This window comes from Sus scrofa, chromosome 18 (genome assembly GCF_054392235.1).
Source record: "Sus scrofa isolate SSC_HxYL_T2T_F1_AM1 chromosome 18, Sscrofa_HxYL_maternal_Yorkshire_Landrace_v2.0, whole genome shotgun sequence".
NCBI classification, from domain to species: domain Eukaryota; kingdom Metazoa; phylum Chordata; class Mammalia; order Artiodactyla; family Suidae; genus Sus; species Sus scrofa.
The window spans coordinates 55,602,234-55,619,010 of NC_139400.1; the positions used below are offsets into that span (position 1 = coordinate 55,602,234).

Sequence of the window (16,777 nt, forward strand, 5' to 3'; positions counted from 1 at the left end):
TAGATCTTCTTAATTACTATTCAATCTAACAGCACATAACTATACTAAAAGAGAAATGAGCCCAGTAATAGTTCTTATGATCATTTTGAATGAGTTAATTTTTGCAGTAATTGCACTGCTAAAAAAATTGTACTCTTGGAAGAAACTCATGGTGAGAGAAGCAGAAGCTGACATATCAGTCTTTGATATGGAAGTACAGTAGGCAGACATGAACTTTCCCAGATTAGAAACAAATGTGTATTGGAAGTTGAAATATAAAGCATTTCTCCATTTATCTTCTTGACTAAAGGGAGAAAAAAGCATCATACACATTGTAGATCATTTGAGTTTTAGGCCGATGATTTGAAAAACATTTTTATCATAATTCAGTGGCTCTTTCTGAATATCCAGATGTTAATGATGGTTCCCCGCTATGTGATTAGGAATGAATCTGCCAAGAAAAAAATGAAACCTTTTCTCTTGGGGGAAGTTGAGTTACTTCTGTTATTTTCCCAGGCTTCCTGGGGAAGTCTATCAACATAGGAATAAATGATGGGAACGGGAGTCTGGCTGGTCACCACGGAATTATCAGCCTTGTTTTCTGAGTTCAACCTTCATTATTTACACACTCAGCTTGAAATACGATAAACGTAGTAACTTTGCAATGATTTTATTCCTTGAAATCCACCAGCCTATAGATTTTGAAGTTGAAAATTCTATGCTGTTTGGATAAAACTTTCTGTGGTCAATGGTTGTGAAAGTCATGACTCTTGCCTAAACTAAGACATAATATGATTAACAACTGGGGATTCCCCCGTTTAGTTTACATTTTTCTTGGGAGAAAAATATCATTCTTTGATAGAAACATTTAAGAATTTCAATGCTCTCTTAGAGATGCCCAAGAACCAGCTTGGATAATTTTTGTTTTATTGCTCTATGCCACTTACTTTTAATTTTCTTTAGTATTGAAGGTCCCATTCTAGGGTTGTCTTTGGTCTAGAATCCCTTTCAGAATAATTATGTTCAAGCATTAGCTTTAAAATACTCTACTTGGTCTTTATTTATTTTTATAATCCTCATTTATAGAATTATAAAGATAAATAAAGACCAAGTAGAGTATTTTAAGAGCTGAAGCATTTCTGGTATAATAGCTAAAAAATAAAGAGACATCTGCAACAAGTTATTTCTTTTTTTCCTTTTTATTTTTTTGTTTTTTTTGCTCTTGAGGGGCTGCACCTGCAGCATATGGAGGTTCCCAGGCTAGGGGTCGAATTGGAGCTACAGCTGCCGGCCTATGCCACGGCCACAGCTACAAAGGATCCAAACCATGTCTGCAACCTACACTGCAGCTCATGGCAATGCTGGATCCTTAACCCACTGATTGAGGCCAGGGATTGAACCCACATCCTCATGGATACTAGTCGGATTTGTTTCTGCTGCATCGCAAGGGGAACTCCTACAATGACCTCCTTCTATACATCACTCTTTTTTTTCAGTCAACAAGCATTTATTGAGGGTATCTTTAGTGATTTGCTCTGAAATCAGAGCTTTCAAAAACAGAAACTTATCATCTGAGAAATGGGAAGGTTATTACTCTTTCAGCAGCAGCAGTTATTGGACATTTAATAGGTATAGCATTTTGCAAAGGAGCAGAAGTTAAAAACAGTAGTAACAACAACAAACTTACTTCATATACATATACACAGAGATGAAGAAGCAGAGGCTTACTAGAATTAATTAATTGCCCAACACACACAACAACCAGTGACAAAGCCAGGACACCATCTCAGGGAATCTGCTCTAGAGCCATCTTTTCAGGACTTTTTCAGTGGGAATCCTCTAGATCAGATGCCCTCAAAACATGCTTCATGGATTGCTTTCTGGGACCCACAAGATTAAAATTTTTTCATGTTAATAGTAAGATGGTACCTGCCTTTTTTCACTGGCTGATATTTACACCAAAGGTGCAAAAACAATGGCAGGTAAGCCTACAGCCTCCTTAGCAAGAATCAAGGGGCTGGCATCAAACTGTACCAGTGGCCGCTGTGTTCTTCACTGCACATACTTTCAGGGGTGAAAGCCAGTTTCACTTAAGAAGTCCTTAGTGAATGAGCAAAAAAATTATTACTTTTACTACATCTTGACCTTTAAGCACACATATTTTGAATATTCTGAGACAAACTGGGACATGCATGGAAAGCCCTTCTGCACACTGGAGCACGGTGGTCGTCTTGAAGAAAAGCTCAAGACTTTGTGATAGTTTGAGTTGTCAGCTGAATAGTTAATACTTTCATGAAGCCACATTTTCACTTGAAAATATAATAGACATACTAGGATATTTAGTGTTGGCATATTTAGTGTTGGCATATTTAGTATATCTTTTTATAAGAACAAATAAGTTAAGCTTACTGTGCCAAGGAAATGACTGAAAATGTTTAAGGCTAATAGTAAATCTGAGCTTTCAAGAGAAATTAGAATTTTGGAAAAACTATATTCATCACTACCAGCTCAATAGCTTCAGAATACCTCAAGACTTTTCTGATGGCACCAGAGGTATTAGTAACATGTAACTTTTTAAAACTGTAAACTCAAATGTGCCAACATTTGGAAGAGTGTATAACTTAGTGAATCCATATTTCCCCAATAACCTATGTTTGATGTTAAAAAAAAAATCGTGCGTGGGTAAAACGGTCATTCAAGTAGAAAATGGATTTTAATGTAACAGAGTAGCTAAAGTTAAGTTGCATAGTTTCATATTCCACTACATAACAAACCATAAGAAACTATTACTTGTTGGGTTTTGGTGTAGTATGAAAGAAGACCCACAATTATCTGATAAAGTTATCAAAATACTCCTTATGTTTCTAACACTTAACCAGGAAGCTGGATATTCTTTACATACTTCAATCAAAACAACATGTACTTCTCTTTTTTGTCTTTTTTAGGGCAGCACTGTGGCATATGGAAGTTCCCAGGCTAGGGGTTGAATCGGAGCTATGGCTGCTGGCCTGTGCCACAGCAACTCGGGATCCAAGCCACATCTGTGACCTACAGATCCTGACCCACCGAGCGAGGCTGGGGATCAAACCTGTATCCTCATGGAGGTTTCATTTCTGCTGCATCACAATAGGAACACTCGTAACTATTTTTAAGTGTACCACTCAGTAGTGTTAAATACATTCTCATTTGTGCAACCAATCTCTAGAACTCTTTTCATCTCGCATAACTGAAACTCTATACCCATTAAACAACAACCCCCATTTGTCTCTTCCTCCCCAGGCCCTCCCCCACCATTCTACTTTCTTGATGAATTTAACTACTTTAGGTACCATGTAAAAGTGGAACTATATAGTATTTATTTTTTATGACTAGCTTATTTCACTTGGTAAACTTTGTCTCAGGAGGGATTTTAATAAAAAATTTTATTTATATTAGCCTGTGTTTATTATTGTCATTTTTATGAACAATAAAGACTTTAAAGTTCTAATACAATAAATACAGATAGATCTAACCCACATAACTTTTTGGGATTCTCAATAATTTCTCAGCATATAAAGGGGCCCTGAAACCAAAAGTTTGAAAGCCACTCTTCTAGATACCTTGTAGCACTGCATGCTTATCACTCTGTATGGTTCAGAGAGGTTGAGTGATTTCTCAACATTCTACAGCTAAGAAGTGCCACCTCTTCCTGAAGCTTCCCTAACAGAATTAAGTGCTTTCTCTTCTGTCCTGCTTAAAGCTTCATAAAAACCTCTATTGTGCCACTAACTGCATTATGATACTTTTTAATTCTAATGTTTTCCTTCCTATCCTAGGATGACTATCATGGCAGGGTAATACTCATTTTTGTATACATATTAATTTTGTATCTGTATTAACTCAGTATTATAAGGGAATGATTAATGAAATCCAGATGGCAGCCAACAAACATTGAAAGTTACAGATCAACTCATGGTGTAAGTGCATAATGTCTAATTTTAAGGGTTTCTGGAATGAATGTTTTTAATAGCTATTATATGGTTTAATGTGTTTGGGAAGAAACGACTTACATATTGAACTTGTCATTTCACAGATTTTATTGTTTAGTATGAACATCAAGTTAAATGTTAAGTAAATAATATTGTAATGAACACAATGGAAAGGCAAAAAACTGTGATGGTGGTACTTCAAGGCTGAAATTTTGAAAGCTTTATTTTAGTTCCAAATTGCATTTCCTCTGACAAGTGAATTTTCCTGTTATCTTCCTTTTGTACGTCTGCTGATAAGAAGACTACTGCTTGAGAGTCCTTGAAACTTCCATTATATGTGCAAGTATGAATTAATATAGCATATAAGAATTACATAAGACTTGAAAGCCAGTGCTAATATATCCTAATAATTATTTTTTTAAACCTCATCTTTTCTTGACAATGACTTTATTTCTCACTTGTTGAAAACATGGTTTAAAAGTCTTTCTCGGAGTTCCCATCGTGGCTCAGTGGTTAACGAATCCAACTAGGAACCATGAGGTTGTGGGTTTGGTCCCTGCCCTTGCTCAGTGGGTTAATGATCCGGCATTGCCAAGAGCTGAGGTGTAGGTTGCAGACGCGGCTCAGATCCCGCGTTGCTGTGGCTCTGGCGTAGGCCGGTGGCTACAGCTCCGATTCGACCCCTAGCCTGGGAACATCCATATGCCTCAAGAGCGGCCCTAGAAAAGGCAAAAAGACAAAAAAAAAAAAAAAAAAAAAAAAAAAAAAAAAAAAAAAAAAAGAAAGAAAAAAAAAGAAAGAAAAGTCTTTCTCTTAGTGGATGTTCTCACTTTCTCTAAAGACATGGAGCCATTGAGGAAACCTCTTGAACTTGATTAAGAACAGTCTGTGTTAAAGACCACTATTGGAATGACACATTAAACCTTCATACTCTCCATATTTTATTAGTGATAAATATCGTTAATAAATATAGATGTTGCCATGATAAAGCAACCTTCAGTGCTATAAATGTTGCTTTCCTATGACTATGATTTAGATATTTATTTAATACAATTTTTGGTTTTGTTTTTATCTATAGCAATGGCATGTGGAAGTTCTTGGGCCAGGGACTGAACCTAGGCCACAGCAGTGACAATGCCAGATCCTTAACCCAGTGAACCACCAGGGAACTCCAGATTTGGGTATTTATTGAACTAGGACTATTGCTAGCCTGAAATGACTAGTGTTAGGGGTCTAAATCAGGCAGGATCTCAGAAGACCTTAATCTCCGTAGGTAAGAGTGTCTGGGAAATGTGCCTTTTGTGGGACTCCATGGAGTAAGCATTTGGTCTTCTGCATACTTGGTCCCGACTTACCTCCTCCATGCTGACCACTCTGGTCACAGGCTGAGACTTCTAACTAGAATGACAGGCCAGACATTAGTTCCTGCAGCATTCAGACCAGTTGCATGTCTCCTCTCTATGTCCCCCCGAAGAGTCTGGGGGAAATGCAGTATGAATAGTGTCAACCTCCTGGAAACCTGGTCCAGGGATCAGAATTTTTTGGAAGAGATTTGGCTTGATTTTCTTTTTTAAATTTTTATTTATTTATTTAATTACTCAAATGAATTTATCACATCTGTAGTTGCATAATGATCATAACAATCTGATTTCACAGGATTTCCGTCCCACAGCCCAAGCACATCCCCCCACACCCCAAACTGTCTCCTCCAGAGACCATAAGTTTTTCAATGTCTGTGAGTCAGCATCTGTTCTGCAAAGAAGTTCCGTCTGTCCTTTTTTCAGATTCCACATGTCAGTGAAAGCATTTGATGTTGGTGTCTCATTGTATGGCTGACTTCACTTAGCATGATAATTTCTAGGTCCATCCATGTTGCTAAAAATGCTGGTATTTTGTTCCTTTTCATGGCTGAGTAATCTTCCATTGTGTATATGTACCACATCTTCTGGATCCGCTCCTCTGTCGATGGACATTTAGGTTGTTTCCATGTCTTGGCTATTGCAAATAGTGCCACAATGAACAATGGAGTACATGTCTTTGCGAGTTGTGGTTTTCTCTGGATAGATGCCCAGGAGTGGGATTGCTGGATCAAATGGTAGTTCCATTTTCAGTTTTCTGAGGAATCTCCATACTGTTTTCAACAGTGGTTGCACCAATTTACAATCCCACCAACAGTGTACTAGTGTTCATTTTTCTCCACAGCATCTCCAGCACTTACTGTTTGTAGACTTTTTGATGATGGCCATTCTGGCTGGTGTCAGGTGGTACCTCAGAGTGGTTTTGATTTGCATCTCTCTAATAATGAGTGATGTTGAACATCTTTTCATGTATTTTTTGGCCATCTGTATGTCTTCTTTGGAAACTGTCTGTTTAGATCTTCTGCCCATTTTTGGATGGGGTCGTTTGTTTTTTTGGTATGGAGCTGCTGAAGGTGTTTATCAATTTTGGAGATTAATCCCTTGTCAGTCGATGCACTTGCAAAGATTTTCTCCCATTCTGTGGGTTGTCTTTTCATTTTGTTTAGGGTTTCCTTTGCTGTGCAGAAACTTTTAAGTTTGATTAGGTCCCATTTGTTTATTTTTGTTTTTACTGCCATTACTCTAGGAGGTGGACCTGAGAAGATGTTGCTGTCGTTTATGCCAGAGAGTGTTTGGCCTATGTTTTCCTCTAGGAGTTGGATAGTGTCTGCTCTTATATCTAGGTCTTTAATCCATTTGGAGTTTATTTTTGTGTATGGTGTTAGGGAGTGTTCTAATTTCATTCTTTTCCATGTGGCTGTCCAGTTTTCCCAGCACCACTTATTGAACAAGCTGTCCTTTCTCCATGGTATATTCTTGCCTCCTTTGTCATAGATTAGTTGGCTGTAGGTGTGTGGGTTTAATTCTGGGCTTTCTCTCCTGTTCCACTGATCTATATTTCTGTTTTTGCTCCAGTACCATACAGTTTTGATGCTTGTTGCTTTGTAGTATAATCTGAAGTCTGGGAGCCTGATTCCTCCAGCTCCATTTTTCTTTTTCAGGATGTCTTTGGCTATTCCGGGTCTTTTGTGCTTCCAAACAAACTTTAAAATATTTTGTTGGAGTTCTGTGAAAAATGTCCTTGGTGATTTGATAGGGATTGCATTGAATCTGTAGATTGCCTTAGGTAGCATAGTCATTTTGATAATATTAACTCTTCCAATTCACGAGCATGGTATTATCTTTCCATCTATTTATGTCATCTTTGATTTCTTTCATCACTGACTTATAGTTTTCAGAGTACAGGTCTTTTGTCTCTTTAGATAGGTTTACTACTAGGTATTTTATTCTTTTGGATGCGATGGTAAACGGGATGCTTCCCTAATTTCTCTTTCTGCTCTTTCATTGTTAGTGTATAGAAATGCTGTTGATTTCTGTGTATTAATTTTGTATCCTGTGACTTTGCCAAATTCATGGATGAGCTCTAACGGTTTTCTGGTAGAGTCTTTAGGATTCTCTAGGTATAGCATCATGTCATCTGCAAATAGGGATAGTTTTACTTCTTCCTTTCCAATTTGGATTCCTTTTATTTCTTTTACTTCTCTGATTGCTGTGGCTAGGACTTCCAGAACTATGTTGAAGAGTAGTGGCGAGAGCAGACATCCTTGTCTTGTTCCTGATCTCAGCAGGAATTCTTTCAGCTTTTCACCATTGAGAATGATGTTTGCTGTGGGTTTGTCATATATGGCCTTTATCATGTTGAGGTAGGTTCCCGTTATGCCCACTTTCTGAAGGGTTTTTATCAGAAATGGGTGTTGGATTTTGTCAAAGGCTTTTTCCGTGTCTATTGAGAGGATCAATTGGTTTTTATTCTTCAGTTTGTTAAACTATAAGTCAGTTCATCAGCTGCACTGATGGATTTGCAGATATTGAAGAATCCTTGCATCCCTGGGATAAATCCCAGTTGATCATGATGTACAATCCTTTTAATGTATTGTTGGATGTGGTTTGCTAGTATTTTGTTGAGGATTTTTGCGTTGATGTTCATCAGTGAAATTGGCCTGAAGTTTTCTTTTTTTTTTTTTGTGGTATCTTTGTCTGGTTTTGGTATCAGGGTGATGGTGGCCTCATAGAATGAGTTTGGGAGTATCCCTTCCTCTGCAATTTTTTGAAATAGTTTCAGAAGGAGAGGTGTTAGCTCTTCTCTAAATGTTTGGTAGAATTTGCCTATGAAGCCATCTGGTCCTGGACTTTTGTTTGTTGGAAGTTTTTTAATCACAGTTTCAATTTCAGTTCTTGTGATGGGTCCATTCATCTTTTCTATTTCATCTTGGTTTAGTCTTGGAAGATTGTACTTTTCTAAGAATTTGTCCATTTCTTCTAGGTTTTCCTTTTGATTGGCATATAGTTGTGTATAGTAGTCTCTTATGATACTTTGTATTTCTGTGGTGTCCGTTGTTACTTCTCCTTTTTCATTTCTAATTTTACTGATTTGAGTCCTCTCTCTTTTTTGGTTGCTAAGTCTGGCTAGGGGTTTATCAATTTTGTTGATCTTTTCAAAGAACCGGCTTTTCGTTTCACTGATCTTTTCTATGGTTTTCTTTGTTTCTATTTCACTGATTTCTGCTCTGATCTTATGATTTCTTTCCTTCTACTAACTTTAGGTCTTGTCTGTTCTCTCTCGAGCTGCTTTAGATGTAAAGTTAGCTTGTTTATTTGGGCTTTTTCTTGTTTCCTGAGGTGGGCTTGTATTGCTATAAACTTTCCTCTTAGAATGGCTTTTGCTGCATCCCATAGGTTTTGGAGTGTTGTATCTTCGTTGTCATTTGCTTCTAGGTATTTTTTAATTTCCTCTTTGATTTCTTCAGTGATCCATTGGTTGTTTAGTAGCATGTTGTTGAGTCTCCACGTGTTTGTGTTTTTTGCAGATTTTTTCTTGTTGTTGATTTCCACTTGTATAGCATTGTGGTTGGAAAAGATGCTTGATATGATTTCAGTTTTCTTAAAGTGACCGAGGTTGGATTTGTAGCCCAGGATGTGATCAGTCTTAGAGAATGTTCCATGGGCACTTGAGAAGAATGTGTGTTCTGTTGCTTTTGGATGGAATGTCCTATAAGTATCTATTAAGTCCATCTGGTTTAATGAATCATTCAGGGCCTGTGTTTCCTTATTGATTTTCTGTCTGGTTGATCTGTCCATTGCTGTAAGTGGGTTGTTAAAGTCCCCGACTATTATTGTGTTATTGTCAATTTCTCCTTTTAAGATTGTTAGCAGTTACCTTATATATTATGGTGAACCTGTGTTGGGTGCATAGATATTTAAAATTGTTATATCTTCTTCTTGGATTGATCCTTTGATCATTATGTAATGACCTTCTTTGTCCCTTAAGATACTCTTCATTTTAAAGTATATTTTGTCTGATATGAGTATTGCTACTCCGCTTTCTTTTGATCCCCGTTTGTGTGAAATATTTTCTTCCATCCTCTCACTTTCAATTTGTATGTTTCTTTAGAAGTGAAGTGGGTTTCTCGAAGACAACATATGTATGGATCTTGTTTTTGTATCCATTCAGCCAGAATGGGGTTGAGGCATTTAGTCCATTAACATTTAAGGTAATTATTGATATGTATGTTCGTCTTGCCATTTTATTAATTGCTTTGGATTTGTTTTTGCTGCTCTTTTTTCTTCCCTTCTTCTCTTGTTCTCTCCTCTTCTGGTTTGATGGTCATCTTTAGTGTTGTATTTGAGTTGATTTTTCTTTGTTTGTGTATCAATTGTAGATTTTTGGTTTGCAGTTATTCTGAAATTTTGATATAAGAGTCTATATGTATATGAGATGTTTTAAGTTGTTCCCTTAATTGCAAGTTCATCTCCAGTGTCCGCATTTGTACCCACCTCTTCTCTTGATTTCTGATTTTGGTGGTATAATTGTGCGTGGATGATTTCATATCTTTACTGTATATATACCTTTACTGGTGAGCCTTGTCATTTGTGGAATTTTGGTTTCCTGTTGCTGACTTCTCTTTTCTGTCTAGAGAAGTTCCTTTAGTATTTGTTGTAAGGCTGGTTTAGCATTGCTGAATTCTCTCAGCTTTTGCTTATCTGTGAAGGTTTTGGTTTCTCCTTCAAATCTGAATGAAAGCCTTGCTGGGTAAAGTAATCTTGGTTGGAGATTTTTTTCCTTTCATCATGTTAAGTATATCATGCCACTCCCTTGTGGCCTGCAGCGTTTCTGCTGAAAAATCTGCCGATAACCTTATTGGGGTTCCCTTGTATGTTACTTGTTTCTTTCCCTAGCTGCTTTCAGTATTTTCTCTTTGTCTTTAATTTTGGTCAGTTTGATTAGTATGTGTCTCGGGGTGTTCCTCCTTGGGTTTATTTTGTATGGTACTCGTTGTGCCTCCTGGATTTGAGTGAGTGGTTCCTTTCCCACGTTAGGAAAGTTTTCAGTATTATCTCTTGGAATATTTTTTCTGTCTCCTTCTCTCTCTCTTCTCCTTCTGGCACCCCTATAATATGGATGTTGGTGTGGTTAACATTGTCCCAGAGTTCCCTGAGACTCTTCATTTGTTTTCAATCTTTTTTCTCTTTTCGTTCTGCATCCATAATTTCCACTAATCTGTCCTCCACCTCGCTTATTCGTTCTTCTGCCTCCTGTATTCTGCTGTTAGCTGCTTCTAGTGAATTTTTTATTTCAGTTATTGTATTTTGCATCTCTTCTTGTTTCAGTTTGATATCTTGTATCTCTTTAGTTAGTGTTTCCTGTAAGTTATCCATCTTTGCCTCCAGTTTGTTTCCAATGTCTTGCATCATCTTTAGCATCAACAATCTAAAATCTTTTTCCTGGAGGCTGAGAATCTCCTAATGGCTTAGCTGTTTTTCTGGGGTTTTTCCTTTCTCCCTCATCTGAGTTATAGTTCTCTGTCTTTTCATTTTTATAGGTTTTTTGGTGTGGTGACCTTTTTACAGATAGTAGAGTTGTAGCCTCTCTTACTTCTGGTGTCTGCCCCCTTGTGGCTGAAGTCGGTATGGGGGGCTTGCTGTAGGCTTCCTGATGGGAGGGGCTGATGCCTGCCCACTGGTAGGTGGAGCTGATTCTAATCCCTCTGGTGGGTGGGGCTTAGTCTCTGGCTGGAATTAGTGGCAGCTGTGTGCCTGAGGGTTCTTTAGGCAGCCTGTTTACTGAGGGGCAGGTCTGTGATCCCACCTGGATTGTTGTTTGCCCTGGGGCTTCTCAGCAGCTGACTGACAGGTGTGGCCAGATTTTCCCAAAATGGCCACCTCTGGAGAAAGGCACACTGCTGAATATTCCTGAGATCTTTGCTTTCAATGTCCTTCCCTCAGAACATGGCTTGATTTTCTGTATCTAATTGCGATTAATTGTGAAAATCACAGATTGAATGGAAAGAGAATCAAAGACAAAACTATTTAACACACTTTTTTCATAGTTGAAGAAACAGAGAACTAGAGGCTAAGTGACTGGCCCAAGCTGACCATGAATTGATGGCAGAACTAAAACTCGGGCCTTTTACTGGTAGTTTAGTCTGAATGTTTACGACACTTCTTGGAGGCAGCTCTAGAGCATATAGTGAAGTGGGATCAACCCCACCCCAAGTCATTCTCTCTCTCTCTCACATGCACACACAGTATTCAAGTGTCAGTTCTAGCTCTCAGCAGCTGTGTGACTTTGCTTGATCACTTATGGATGCTAAATTCCTCTGCTGGCTGTTGCATGGGTTCCCTGAGACTATGTTATGTAGAAGCGCACTGTGAGGTGTAAAATACCATTCTCATGTAATGTAGTGCTTGCAACAGAGGATTTTAAAGAGAAGCTCTGACATGTTTTAGTTCATTCAGTTTTGCATACAGATACAAGAAATTTCATGGGGTTGTGAATCCTGTTGTCTGCTCTCCTTTGCATAACTCACAACGCTGTAATTACAATTTCATTATAACCAAAAGGTAGGCCTCTCCCTTTCTCATCTTTGGAAGCCTTGTAAGCCAAATTCTCAACTTCACACCTTTCTGGAGGTCCCCTTGGACCTTCAGTTAAATGTTATTTCAAAGCTAGTCTAAAAAAGAGTTTAAAGGTATCGAAATGTTTAAGAAAAATATACTTTTTGCTTTCTGCCTGTTCTTTCATTCTGCACTATTTGGCAAGCTTGTTTCATTGGCTAGAGCTGTGGGCTGTGGGTTAGAGAATGGGCTGGGTTTTGATCCTGGTCTGCTCTGTGTCCCTTTGGATCTGTGTAAAATAAGAAGGTTGGCTCAGAGGACCACTTAGTCCTGTCCTAGCTAGCTCTGGCTGCCAGAACAAAATACCATAGACTAGGTGGCTTAAACAACAGATATGTTATTTTCTTACAGTTCTGGAAGATAAACATCTGAGATGTGGGTGCCAGCATGCCTGGGTTCTGGTTGGAGCTTTCTTCTTGGCTTGCAGATGGCTGCTTTTCCACTGTTGTCCTCACACGGCAGGGAGAGACAGCAGTTTGAAGAGAGAGTTTTTGTTTTGTTCTGCGACTTCACTTTTTATTTTCTACATGATTTAAAAGATAAAGGCATACAAAACAATTATAAATCTATGTTATAGGGCACACAATATATAACGATATAATTTGTGACATTAATAACATAAGAGAACAGAATTTTACAGGAATAGGGACTTCGTATGCTATTGAAGTTAAGCTGGTATCTATCTATTCAAACAAGAATGTTATAAACCTAAGATGAGTATAATTCCCATGGTAACTATTAAAAAACACTTAAATATACACAAAGAGAAATGAGAAGAGAATCAAAATGGTTCATTACCAGAAAATCAACTTAACACTAAAGAAGAGAGTAATGGAGAAAATGAGAGACAAAAAGGTAAAAGTTATAAAGAAAAATAACAAAATGGCATAAGTCCTTCCTTATACTAATTGCTTTAAATGTAAATGGATCAGACTCTCCACAGAAAAGGCTTGGGCCTTGCAAAGCAGATGAGGCTGATGGTTTGGTCCTGTGGACTTAGGTGCACCTGCTCTGAAGGGGCTCTTTAATCAATGGTCAGTTATTAAACATCTCTATCGAATGGCTGTTGTGGGGAAACAAAGATGAATAGATCTCTCTCCACAGAGCTCACATTCCAGTTGAAGAGGCAAATGTGAATAACTGCAATTAAAAAATACTGTAGGAGTTCTTGTTGTGGCTCAGTGGGTTAACAACCTGGAATAATGTCTGTGAGGATACAGGTACAATCCCTGGCCTTGCTCCAGTGGGTTAAGGATCTGGCATTGCTGCAAGCTGCAGCATAGGTTGCAGATGTGGCTTGGATCCTGTGTTGCCATGGTTGTGGTGCAGGCCAGCAGCTGTAGCTCTGATTCAACCCCTAGCCTGGGAAATTCCATATGCTTCATGTGTCTGTAAAAAGAAAAAAATAGATGCTATTATAGGAGCTCCCTCTTTTTCAAGGCTGTATTATATTCCATTGAATATATATACCACATTTTCTTTATTCCACTTATCTATTGATGAAATTTGCAATAACATGGATAACTCTGGAAGACATTATACTAAATAGAACAAGTCAGTCATAGAAGGACAAATACTGCGTGACTCTCTATATGAGGTATTTAAAATGGTCAAACTGACAGAAGCAGTGAATGGAATGTAGCTGCCAGGGGCTGGGGAGAGGGGAAGATGGGGAGTTGTTCAGTGAGTATAAAATGTCAATTATGAGATAAACATGATCTGGGATCAGAAGATGTGTGATACATACACCCATATATATATATGACACATATACCTCTTTAAACATAAATGGAAACATACCACATACTGTTTCTATGCCTCATATGTTTCACCTAGAAACTTATCTGCCTCTGATTTCATATGTGCTCATATAGAGCTTCCTTAGTCATTATAGCATCATATTATTAATTAATGGGTGTGCCTATTGTGGTAGCCCCTGCTGATGGATAGTTAGATTGCTTTTAAACTCTCACTGCTATAATAATGGTGCAATAATATGTAGCATACATTATTTTACATTTGAGTAAAATACTTGTAAAGGGTAATATGTTTGGAAAAGTGACATTGCTGTATCAACTTGTATATTCATTGAAACTCAGGTAAATATTCCGAAGTTGCTTTTTATGAAGGTCATACCTCTTTCCACTCATACCAGAAATGTATGAGGGTGCCACTCTTACCAACACATTCTGTTTTAAAACTTCTTGGTGTTTTCTAAACTGATTGGTGAAAAAATCTTTTCTCAGAATAGTTATAATTTGTGTTTCCCTGTTATCCTGAAAGAGGTTGAACATCTTAAAAGAGCACTTAAGGAGTTCTCTTGTGGCACAATGGGTTAAGGATCCAGCATTGTCACTGCAGTGGCTTGGGTTGCTGCTGTGGTGCAGGTTTGATCCCCTGGCCCAGAAACTTCCACATTCCACAGGCACGGACAAAAAAACAAACAAAAAGAGCACATTTAATAATCATGTACCATCCCATCCTTTTTGGAATAGGGAGGACAGACGGGAATAATACTTCAGAAGCAAAGGCCTCGGCTGGCTGAAAGATAATTGTAATGCAGTCTTTGAGGAGAAGCACGTGTCTTTTCCCTTTTCATCTTTGCTGGTGCACGAAGCTCACTATTCATGTGTGTCTGGTTGAATCTGTATCACTTTGGTGTAAAAGGGGGAACCTTTTTCATATCCGCCTTTCAAACTTTGATGTTTCCCTTTCAAGGGTTTGAAAGTGCTTTCCTGAAAAATTCAGTTCAAAGAATTCAAGTTTCATTTCTCATTATAATATTATGACTCGAACGACCCATTAAACAATAATACCATTACCGCCGTGACTTTTGGGGTTGTCTTTTCAAAATCATGGTATATCTGTGAGGAAGGTGTCAGAACCACATTGATCTCAGAGTATGGGGAGGAAACAGTCTGTGAAATGCTTGGACTCCAAAGTTTGAAGAAAGTTTCTCAAGAGCCTGTATCTGCTACCAAATTTTTCATATTGCATCAGCCAGTATTAAATGTCACTGAGTTACAGCTCTTTGGTGCATTAACCTTAACTCTAGGACTTTTACCAGAGGAGTTCTGATTGCTGTATCCCATGGGGAACAGTAGTATTATAATGTACATTACATCCAGCATTGAAAATTTTGTTAGAATGAGGCATGATATATCAAGATCTCTAAAAAAAGAATCATTTTTGCAATATGACTTTGTACCCATTACAACTTTCTATAAACATAGATCTATGCATCCAACAAAGAGCATCCAACATGAAGCTTTTTGTACACTCAGATATTTCAAGTTTTAGGATGAAAGTGTTAGTGGCAATAAAGTCTATATTTACGTTGCTTGTTCTGTCCCCTTAGGAGTGGAAAAATATCTGTTTTTAGCTGCCAAATTCATGCTAGAAGCCATGTAAAAAAAGATTATGGATCCAATCGTCCCTTCCTTCCTCTTTGCCTCTTTCCTTTTCATCATGGACTAAGCAGCTACCACATGCCAGTCCCTGGGATAGTGTCCAAAGTGTATGTAATTGTGCTTATAAGTATCACTGTACGTTTTCTCAGTGTTTGTACGCAAAATTTTTTTTTTCTGAAAATCTTTTTTGTCAGCAGTGAACACCATGAAAGTAGTTGACTTCGCAGCCCAGAACTAGTGGTAAAACACCACTTTCTTGTGCAAAAATTTCCCTTTCATACAAGGTCCAGAGTACTGGACGTTCTATCACTAGGGTTTTTCTCCATTTGGTTTGAAGTATTACCCAAAGAGTTCCTGTTTAAATGTAGATATACAACTTGGAATAAATAACACACTTACATGTTGGGATTCAAAAAATTAGATCATTAACCTTGAGCTAGCAGAGAACTGTCTCCTGAGGAAAGAGAAAACCCAAGTGGATGATGTTTGATATGGGACAGGGTGGAATGGAACGTGGGATATCGATGGGGATTTGTGAGGAAGCATGAGGCCAGGATACAACTGACCTGGGTGGGTGAGCACAGCTGCTCCACTGTCTCTGGATACTAAGAAACCTGGTGTTGCCAGGGCCACAGTCTCTTCTCTGGGTATCTCTGCCCTTCTGTCTTAGGTGGTGACCGGTCTTTGTTGACTGAGCTCCCTGCTGTTTGCAGGATGAGGACCAAGCTCACCCTGGTCTCTGCTCCGCTGCTGACCCTCAGCCAGGGGAAATTACTTGTTGTTCCCCGAGGCCTGATGCACTTCTTCCCATGCCTTTGCTCCCTCTGCTACTTGGGTTGAGGATGGTCTTCCTGATAAATCCTGACTTATTTCTCAAGGTCCAATTCAGAAATAGCCTCTTCCTTGAAGACTTCTGTGCCTCTGCTATCTTTACATCCTGATCCCTCAAGTTGAGTGTACACCCCCTCCTTTGGGCACTCACTGAATTTCTACATCACTTCTAGCATAGCATCTAGAACTCTGCAGCACTTACTGGTTTCCCTACCCAGCCCCTTACTAGAGTCCAAGCACCCTGAGGGCAAAGGGCCATGTCAACCACATTTCAGGATCCCTAGCTTCTCTTCCAGGGCCTGGTAGATAGTATAAGCTTTTGACTAAATAAATAACAAATCTCTGAATGTCTTAGAGAGGTGACCTGGTAAAGTATAGAAGAATTTATAGATTAGGGAAGTTGGGTTTTGCTTCCCCCAAACTCCATTTGATCAGATATTTCTTCAGCATGTAATACTTGGGTCACTGTAATTTAACCACAGGTCCATTTGCTGACAGCTTCATGTACTATCTAATTTTCAACACAAATTAAGAGGTGTATATTAATATCCCTCTTAAGTGGATCAGGAAATTGAGTCTCAGCAAGATTAAGAAATTAGTTCAGAGTTCCATAGCT

At 38.4% G+C, this 16,777-nt stretch overlaps 1 long non-coding RNA gene across 2 annotated transcripts in view; it reads left to right on the plus strand.

Annotated features, from left to right (window-relative positions):
• LOC102164754 (uncharacterized) overlaps window positions 1-16,777 on the plus strand; it is a 163,378-nt gene that overhangs the window by 126,674 nt on the left and 19,927 nt on the right. The gene's annotated exons all lie outside the window — the stretch shown is intronic.